Genomic DNA, 9651 nt, shown 5'->3' with positions numbered 1-9651 from the left:
ATGGTTGACCTTGTCTAGATTTGTATTTTTGAGATCTGAATTTCTAACATTTTATTTTTTAATTATTTCTCTTTTTTTATCTGAATTTTTCAAATCTGAATATTTCACCACCTAACAAGTTTAAATTGTCTGCACTGGATAAGTGATTACAGATAATGTATGAATGAATGAACAAGTTTAAATTGATCAAATGGCATATAAATATAATTCAATTAAAAACATTCAGATACATTTCATTAAAACATTCCAATAAACAGAATTCAAATATTCTACAGTTGGATAAATATAATTAAAATACTCAGAATTCAGATTTAAATACTTAAAATATAATAACACACAGCTTCAGGATCTTGGGGTCCTGGTTCGGTTCTCACCCTCTGGGTCACTGTTTGGAAGGTGTTTGATGTGTCCTCCTTTTGCTTCAGTTTCCTCTCACAAAAAAGACATGTTGGAAGATGGACTTGCTGAGTGGAATTGTCAGATTCCACTCACACAGCTGTGAGTGACTGGGTGTGTGTGATGCCCTATAATAAACTGAATTTTGCCAAATGATTCTGTGTAAGTTCTGAACCCAATGCAACACGGATCATGATGAAATGGTTACATAAGATGAGTGAATAATTAATTAATCTTGTTTTATCTCCTACACCAAGCTGTCGTTTTTGTAAAGGTGTTTTGACTTTAAATCCACTTTATATCCTGCTATATGAATAGCACAGTGACACAAGAGGTAATGTTGCTCTTACACAACTCCTAGGGTTGTGGGTTTGAGCCCTATCTTGAATGACTGTCTGTGAAGAGTGTTCTCCTTGTATCAGTTTGGGTTTCCTCTGGATGCTCCAGGTTTCCTCCCATATTCCAAAAACACATTGGTAGATGGTTTGGCTATGCAGCTGAGTGTAAGTGAACATGGGGTACCCTCTGATGGATTGGTATCCAGTCCAGCACGTGTCCCTGCCTTGCACCCAATAATTCCATGCAGGCTCTGGACACACTACAACCCTGAATGAATGAATTTCCAGTTATATGCACATTGTAAATAGTTACATGGACTCAAGTGCATAATAAAGTAAAACAGATTTTGTACTTTGAGTATTTTCAAATTGTAATACTAGTAAAATAATACTTCAGTTACACATTAGTCATACATATGTAGTTTCTAATACCGGTTTTATATTTCATTTAATTCATTAATTTTCGTAGCTTTATGACACGTCGCATTTACTTTGGAGCTTTAGCATTTTATTTTAGACTAATAGATATCCCCCAGAAAACTTATTACACACCTGTGTTTATGTTAGGTGTTATAGGAAGTTAAACCGTTGAACGGGTTTTTTTCTACTTTTGAAATCGTCCGGAGCTGTTTAATATTTTGTATTAAATTTTGTAGTGAATGTCGATGTCGTTAATCTGGGTCTCTCTGACGTCACTCCCCCCTCTGTCTCTGCTTCCTGCCAAGCGCAGAAACACCACATCCACACATACAATTCAAACTAAACAGTGCTATTAACATATTCAAAGTGTTTTCTACGTGTGGAGCCGGTCTGTGGAGCGTGGTAAGTGTAAAAACTTCTGGAACCTTGTTATAGCTGGAGAGAATATGGTAGAAATCTCCTGTCGCTTGTCGGTGGATTGTGCTAGTGTCTCTGTCCCGGTGAAACTCAACAAATTCTTCAGGACTGACTCTAAAATAACATCTCTCTGAACTATTTGCTCATATTCAATTTCTGCCTCTAATGTGACACATATATTACCTTTACGTTCTACTATTTTTGCGCTTTACATTGTTCGACCGTATATTTACGAAGTCAAAATGTCGCCTTTTCTATTTTACTTCCACATTCCCTCCTGCCACAAACAGATGGCGGAGGGAGGGGATGGAGAGAGAAAAGCCGCATGAACGAGTGGAGAATGGAGAGAATAGAGAGAATCCAGCAGGCCCCAGTCCGATCCCTCAGCGGGGGCAGGGCTAGCTTAGCCTAGTGTACAAAGACCAGGCGAGGAGAGAAGGGAAATAAAGAAAGAGACATACCATTATATTTTGAATGAAAGTTCATCTCTGATTCAGACTTGTTTTTTCAAATTTGTCTTTGACTTTTCAGCTACATACTCGCCTCGGTGCGCTAAGTTTACCGATGCAAAGTTAACGTTAGCTGAGTGGCTAATATCTTGTTATTATTCTGCAAGTTGGAGCTTTATGCGATAAATGCGAATAGAGTTATTTATTGTGTATACCTGAGGTTGTTCACAAGCCTTGCCGTTTAACATGATGAATTTTCCTTTTCTGAATATCTTTTCAAATCTGCCGTGAGTTGTGAACTTTTATTTTGATTTGAAAGAAATTTCGACCTGCTGAGACTCGAGCTCCAACTTTAAATTTGTTCCACTTTAAAAAGGTGAAAGAAAAGATTAATATCTGCAGATCAGAAACAGGAGAATATTCCAAAATGTGTATATTTACCTCGCTTAGTTATGTATTATTTTATATTGCTGAGGTTTTTTTTAAACTTTATAAACTGATTTAGCAATTTTTGCAACTGTGCTTTCTGTGCATGCGAGCAATACATTAGGTTTGTGACAGTTCAGCTGTTGATTTTGCTTAAGTACATGGACCTGAGTAAAGTAATGAATTATTGCTTGGATGGGATGATTGAACACACGTCAATTGGGGTTGGACAATTTGGTCACAAACATTTTGATTGTGATTTGATTTCATCAACAATAAATGATGTAAAATCTGAGATACATATTTTGAAAATGTAATAAATCTGGGCTAATCAAAAAATACATATTTAACACCACTATCTTGATACAACACAAACACATCATCCAACACTTTACAGTGAGGATCATAGGCTTGTGTGATATGATGATTTGATTGTCAGTGGTTCCCAAAGTGGGGGCTGCACTGCACTGTTTTGTTTTGTTTTTTTGCTGTATTGCTAGCAGAAGATTGACAAGTTTGTAACAGGTAAACGTGCAGCAGATGATGAGGTTTCTCAAGCCACAAATTTCAAAGGGACAAAAAGAATATATGACAAGGCATATATCAAAGCAAACTCATACCAGTCACTGAAGAGATGTGGGGATTAAATGTGTCATTTTTGCAGAGCAAATGTGCAGGTTTTAGACTTTTTTGTCAGGAAGCTGTATTATAATTAGATTTTTTGAGCAGGGAAGCAACTAGGCGCAAATATGTTTAACAATGACTGTTAAGCACAATCACTTTTTTGTATTTTTTATTTTTTTTAATAAGTAGTTGCAGTTTTGTATGAATGCACTGTGAAAATATTCTCATCTATATAAGAGGTGAGGGCATGGCAGAAAAGGTTTGGGAACCACTGTAGTACAATAAGGGTCATAGGTAGGATTGTGTGCTTATGATTATTTGATTGCCCTTACACAAGCTTACACCATCATGATATCCAGTGATACTGCCCCTGGTTATATTATATATTGTAGCGTGCACAGATAATGGATTATATAATAGTTATGGAATGTGTGGTCTTGGCCCCCAATGTTCTTGTGGGAACTGTAGGTGGCATTGAATTAGAAAATGACAGGACTGTGGCCATCAACTGCTGTTTGGATCAGTTGGTCATGTGTCAACGACCCTGAGTCAGAAACATCCAAAAATAAAGTCAGAATATTTCATGAAATAAAGTAAGAATATTTAGAGAAAAATAACTGACCTTATCTCTGAGAATCTGAAGATGAGATTTAGTCAGTATTTTATTGTAGTGAGTCTTTTGCACACAATCTGCAGAGCAGGATGTTGGGTCAGTGTTGTGACACAGCGGATTCAGCCAAAAATTTCATTCCCTAGCAAATTTTTCAGTGATATCCTATTTATCAGCTGTTGTCACAATTTTATTTTCAAGAAAGAATGTTTAAAAAAAGTATGGCTAATTACAGCTGCTATTGTGCGCGCATGTGACTTCAAACTTTGGATACTTTTAAAGGCTGTCTTGATTAAAAAAATGTTTAGAAATGCTGCTTTTTTTTGTTGTCAGGCCAGCTTTGGATTATTCATTACAAATACAGTCGTGCAATTTAACAATTTTCCAGTCACTGTCTATACATGATTGTGGTCTTAAAAATTATAATGCTGTGGCTGCTAGTGGGGACATTTTGATTTCATTCACACAGGGACTTCATGCAGGGCTTCTGGGCTATTTAGGTGACTACTGAGCGTGACTGGTTTTTGTGTATTACTCCATATTGTTTATAATAAAGCACTATGTGCAAATTATAGAAATTATAGATTAATAAAGCTACTTATTAACTAAGTGTATATTACTCTACAGTAGAGTAGCCTAAATGATTATGTGGCTATTGTAATGTCTGGTGTTGTTCACAGAACATAATGTGGACGTTAAACTGCACATGACCATATTACAGGGAATGTTGTCTGTGTCAGATTTTGAAAAAATGTAACCACACTTGAGACAGTATTTGGCTCATCATTGCCCTGACTCTTTGGAAAAAAAAGCACAACCTTCACCCCTTTAAAAAAATGCTCTTATTTATTAATCTACTACATTAAAGCCATCAAGATATTGTAACAACAAATGAAAGATAAGAGGGTCAGTTCTTGCTCTTCAACTTTTAATTAGCCACACATCAACAGACAACACAGGTTACAGCTCCATGTGAGCAGATGATCAAATGGTCTGGAAAATGATCTGCCCTCTCAGCATGTCAGGGTCTCAACATATTTAGTCCTAAAGAAAAAATGACCAAAGGTACATTCAGTACATTCTCAACAGAGAAAAATATACAAACATGAATAGCCCTAGAGCAGAGGTATTCAAACTGTGGGGTGCACCCTCCTAGTGGGGGATGTAGGAATTGTTGGGGTGCGTATAAGCTAAACATCTCCACATTTGAGTACAGGCTCTGCTTCAGAAACTAAAACGCTACATTTAATTGTGTCTGAATGCAGTCAGAGCTGTTTCATCACAAATTCTTTCTCACTAGCTGTAAACAGACAGATATCATGTTTAAGTGGTTTGTTGGGAGGCTGTTCAATAATCTTAATGTCAGTAATTTTGTAGTTAGCTCTTTGGCTGCTTAAACTAAACTCCCAATGACTCCACTCTGATATTATTTAGTGTGTAGCACTGTATTGCGTGGTGTTATTTTTTTAAAATAAATTCCTAAGGCTAGCCCATAGGCTTTAACCTACTCCCCCCTCCAACCACACACACACACACACACACACACACCTGAATCTGGTTAAAGAAATGTTTATTTGTGAGGTTCAAATGGAAAAACATTCAATAAATCCTAAGCCAAAAATCTAAAGCAGTGTCCTTACTGATAGAGAGGTGGGCTTGAGACAGAAAGATTGCTGGTTTGAACTTCATGACCTGCAGGAAAATTGGGGACAGAGTACGTAAAGGAACAGTACTGTTCCTCCCTCGACATTCATGGCTCCTAACTGTTTCCAGGTCCCTGGGAACAGCTGTCTGTCATACTGGATGTCCGTTCACCGTTTCTATGTATGTGTGTGTGTGTGTGTGTGTGTGTGCGCACACACATTCACAGCCATGGATGGGTTAAATGTGGAAGACACATTTTGTTCTAAGTAATACAGTGATAAATAGTTACACATTTACATTTATTTAGGTGTAAACTAGCAAAATTTGAGGTTAATAATGGACATTTTGCAGTACCTTGAGCTGCAAACATAAATCTTTGTTAAAAATGAAATAATGAAGTGTTATGCTCTATCTCCACTATGATGCTGGAAAAGTTTTGGTGGGTGCTAATGCAAAAATAAAGAAAAATGTACAAGGTTTATATAGTATGCCTTTAGAACATATAAAAGGTTGCCAGTAGTATGTTCAATTGCAGTTTATAGGGAGTCAGCATAAAGAGGGAAATTCATTCATTCTGTTACATAAAAACATTTCTGGTATATTTTAAAGAAAAAAGGCAAACTCAAATGATGATCCACATGCCGATATGTTTCAATTACAGACCCTATATTAGAAACATGTCTCTCTGGAGTCGTCTGAGAAAACCCATTCTGGATTTTGAAAGTGTATAAAATAAAGAAAGATTTTACTCTTAAGATATTGAGTTCAAAGCAAAGTTCAAATGTGAAATAAAAAACTCAGTCAGTTTTTTGTAGTCTGTCTAGGTCTGAGCACATTTGATAAAATGAGTGATTCAAATTTTGTCCTGCACCTTAAAAGTCCTGTCTACATTTCTGGAGAAAGACTCAAAGCAAAGTCATTTTTTTTTCTGATAGCATGAGTTGGGTATCTCACTATGGGTATGCCTCTCTGCTTAGTCCTCAGAAGCTCCTATATCATTACACCAGCCCCTGGGCTGGCAGCTTTGACATGGATGTTCAGGAGGAGCCTCCTCTCCTCCCTATTTAACAATCAATACCACATTATATTTTTATTTGAAAATGTGCACACCTCTTCCTCACTTCAAGGATGGTGGTCTGGTGAGATACCTCACTCATGCTATCAGAGAACCAGGGTTACATTAGTAACCTAAATTTCTTTTTCAAGCATTTGTTTGAAACTCCCGAATTGCCAGACATTCTCGATTCGAATACCACTCTTATCATATATCTTGTCCTTCAGCAGACTACTCTCATGATGGATAATGCTGCCTCTCAGAAAAGCCTACACTGAGCACTGTATGTGCCAAAGTAGGTGCAGTGACATCCAATCTATAAAATTTTGTAAATGTATGTGTTGAAGCCCAACTGGCAGCAGCTCAAATCTCCTGAATAGATCTGACTTACTCAGACTCATTTCTGTCCAAGTAAATGTACAGTGCTCGCACTGTACATAGCATATTCAGCCTCCTTTACTTTTAACATGCAAATGGTGGTGGGCAAAAGCTCATCAAAACTAAAGGTGATGATTTCATACATGCCCCTTGACAGTAAGTCTGCTGCCTGATTTAAAATCCCTGGCACGTGAGTGGCTTTCAGTTACTGGAAGTGCATTCCACTCCACACAATCTATCTGTGCGCCAGTGTGTGTAGTTGATAGGATCACATACCCCCCTGGTGGTTTATATATGCTACCTCTGTAGTGTTGACCGTTCTGACCAGGACGAGATGGTTCTTCAGGAAAGGAAGAAAATGTTTTAAGGCAAGAAACACTGCTAATAGCTCCAGGTAATTTTTGTGAACAGATTCCACTATAAAAGAGAGGGTTACGTCACACATGGAGGAAGATTTCCTCCCTAGATTGTTTATTTTTTGTGTGGTTGTACTCAGTTCGTGTTTTGAATTGTTAATTGTTGTGTGATTTTTGCCTATCTGTTTATTGTATATATATTTGTAAACTAGTACCAGTGGTAGGGAGTGGCTGCCTTTTTTGTTTGGGGAACTGGGGTTTGTCTCTTTTTATCCATAGCAAGGGAATAAGGTTAGCACTGTGTCTTTGTTTTTGTTGTCCTGCACAGGTTAGTTAGTGTACCTAAAACTAGTTAGTGTGGGGTTTGTTTTGGCCTGGGTCACTCCTGAAGTAAATTTTCTGGTTCACTAAATTGTATTAGTTACCTGCAATACAATTCACAAAAACTGCCCTAAGTTGTAGTATCTTTTTGCAAACATCACACTGTCCATTATTTCATTTTTGTGTTGTGGTCTGACCTACGCCAGGTCGTTACATATTTGAGGGCTCGTCTCTTTTCTTTTCCTCGTTCTGGCTGGTGGTTTTCTTTTTTGTGGGCGGGCGGAAGGTAGTGGTTGATATGGCTAGATTTGACTTGGTTGCGTTTGCACTCGAGCCTACCTTAGAAAGTTTTGATTTGGGTCGACCCTGCTTTTGGTGGCTGATTTTTTTTTTTTCTTTTAGTGTTTCTCGTTCTGCGCCACAATATATGAAATAAAGCATGTTTTGAAGATTGAGCTCATTAGTAAAGGGATCTTACCTGAAAGGGACACTTCCCTGGGTGTTGATTCAGGTGCTGTTCTGGGTGCGGAAGCGGCAGAGGTCGTCGACGTCCCAGACACTCGGCCGTGCATAGATCCCAGCAGTTCCCCATCTCCTGGATTAGATCCCCGCCTGGCCGGCCGGCTGAAGGAGTTGGAGCTGGAATTTAAAATTCAAGCGTGTGAAGCAGAATGTCTTCTTCTGGGAGCATTAGAGGTTTATGCTGATCGGGAAATGACAAAGTTAAATTTGGCGGGCATCAGGCCTGCCCCCTTTGAGGTTAACCGTCCTGTCCTCCTCGGAGCACTGCAGTCAGAGCACACTCTGGTGGTCAAACGATGCTGATGCTGCTACGTTAGCAGACGAGTTTGTGTTGACACATAAGACTGTTTTTACTTTGCCATCTAAACGTAATGTGTTTTCTAGTCACATTACCCCAAGAACACCCGTTGACGCCACTATATCCACTGCATCTGTCCCTGCTGATACTTGTGAGTGTTTTTACTGTCATGAACAAGGCCATCTTATTGCTGAATGCCCAGCGCTCCAGCGTAAAGGTTCTCGCTCTGTTTCGCCTGTAAAGAAAGTTAGTGCCATAAGCACGTTCCCTCATAGCCATATACAGGATGAGTCTTATATTTCTGTCTCCTCCACCATAGAGCCTGTATTCAAGCCCTTCTTGTTTAATGGGTTTGTTTCTTTGCCTAAAAACAACCAGAAAAATTTTGAGAGACACTGGTGCAGCTCAGTCATTTATTCTGGAAGTGTTCTGGTGCAAGGGATTGAACTCGGAGTGCTTAGGTTTCCCTTCCATTCAGTTCTTTTGAGTACAGAAAACTTTGAACGTTTTCTAAAGGTTGCCGTTCATTCTAAGCTGCCTGTTGATGGTGTTTCATTTATTTTGGGTAACGACCTTGCTGAGGGAGAATGCGGGCTTCGATCCCGCTACCTCTCGCACAGATCTGCCTTCATGGATGCCACTCAGCCCAGGAGAGATGCATCTGATGTGACCACTTTCCTGGCCAAAATTGTGCCCTTTTGTCAGAAAAGTTGGCTTTCTACACTGGTACAGTAAAAACATGCATCCTGCTGACACCTGTATGAGACGTACTGGGTTCAGTCTGAGGGAGGACACCCACCTCTGAAACTCCAAAAACACACTCTGGTAGGTGGATTGGCGACTCAAAATTGTCCGTAGGTGTGAGTGTGTGAGTGAATGGACCCACTGTTACCCTGAACTGGATAATTATTACAGATAATGAACTAATGAAAAAAAATGTGGCTTGAGAAAGTATTTGCCCATCTAGATTTCATCTAGTTTTACATATGTTGCACTTAATGTCATGCAAATTTACATGTAAAGAGTGCATTAGGAGACATAATTATTTTATAATAATGTACTGTGGGAATGTGTTGTTGTACAAGTGGTTTTACCAATTTAGAAGTGACAAAAGTACAAAAAGTACTATTGCTTCCTATAACTGGAGATCAATCTTTCACATAACTGTGGAGGAGTTCTTTGCAGAATAGTTCTCAGTCATATCGGAGCACTTTCAAGCATGAGATGCACATTTTAAAGTCTTCAATGTTATTCACAATAGTGTCCGTGTGCGTGTCGAGCTAAATAAGCTCCAGAAAGAACACAGGGCATCAGATAAAATTATTATTTAGTGGAGCTGGACTGGGTCATTGGCAGCATGTTAAATATTTCTTGTGCTAGGCAAAAGACCAGAAAAGC

The 9651-nt window shown here is 38.6% G+C and overlaps 1 protein-coding gene across 1 annotated transcript in view; it reads left to right on the top strand.

The window, feature by feature from the left end:
• Positions 1-1424: 1424 nt before the first annotated feature.
• znf710b (zinc finger protein 710b) overlaps positions 1425-9651 on the top strand; it is a 31999-nt gene continuing 23772 nt past the window's right edge. The window contains exon 1 of the mRNA XM_066647946.1: positions 1425-1556. The gene's annotated coding sequence lies outside the window, so the exon portion shown is untranslated. The remainder of the gene's footprint in view (positions 1557-9651) is intronic.

Source organism: Hoplias malabaricus, chromosome 16 (genome assembly GCF_029633855.1).
Source record: "Hoplias malabaricus isolate fHopMal1 chromosome 16, fHopMal1.hap1, whole genome shotgun sequence".
NCBI lineage: Eukaryota > Metazoa > Chordata > Actinopteri > Characiformes > Erythrinidae > Hoplias > Hoplias malabaricus.
This window is presented reverse-complemented; position numbering and strand designations above follow the sequence as displayed.